General features: G+C 40.3%; 1 protein-coding gene across 1 annotated transcript in view; it reads left to right on the top strand.

Moving 5' to 3' along the window:
* The first annotated feature begins 432 nt into the window (after positions 1-432).
* LOC125959714 (ero1-like protein) overlaps positions 433-546 on the top strand; it is a 2,698-nt gene continuing 2,584 nt past the window's right edge. Inside the window, exon 1 of the mRNA XM_049692599.1 lies at positions 433-546. This exon is cut by the window's right edge and continues 354 nt beyond it. The gene's annotated coding sequence lies outside the window, so the exon portion shown is untranslated.

The following is a 546-nucleotide window of genomic DNA, read 5'->3' as shown; positions in this document are numbered from 1 at the left end:
ACTGCGTAAGAACGATTTGTCCGGGAAAAATCACAATATTCTACCGAAACAAACACACAAGCCGCTTGAGGATGATCCATTAACACGAAAATCTTCAAAAAAGCGAGTTAAAGACGCTGCCAAGATGGAAATGAATCGACTACAAGGTCAAGCGCGCTTCAAGTTGAGCTCAGCTTCAGCGTAACCTAGTAACTTCAAATTCAAATTGAGCTACAGTGATGGTCGATAAAATAGTAACCAGCACGTAGTATATTCGTATACTACAAGATTTTTCTCAGATCCACCTACTAACACTGCGGGGTTGTTCACGCAAAATTTCACGAAGAGTTTGCTTGCTATTTTGAACAATGGTCTTTTTGTGATTTTGTACAGAAAAGCCGCAAGTAACGCATTCAGTTGCACGGAGCCTTAATCGAGGGGCATTGTTGACGTGTATTACAACAAAAAAGAAAAAGGAAAGTGAACAAGAAGTGGGTGCACGTTTGTCCGAATTTCGCTATGATTCACGAATATCTAGCTCAATACTTTCGAAAGTTACACCATTCC

Source organism: Anopheles darlingi, chromosome 2, assembly GCF_943734745.1.
Source record: "Anopheles darlingi chromosome 2, idAnoDarlMG_H_01, whole genome shotgun sequence".
NCBI lineage: Eukaryota > Metazoa > Arthropoda > Insecta > Diptera > Culicidae > Anopheles > Anopheles darlingi.
This window is presented reverse-complemented; position numbering and strand designations above follow the sequence as displayed.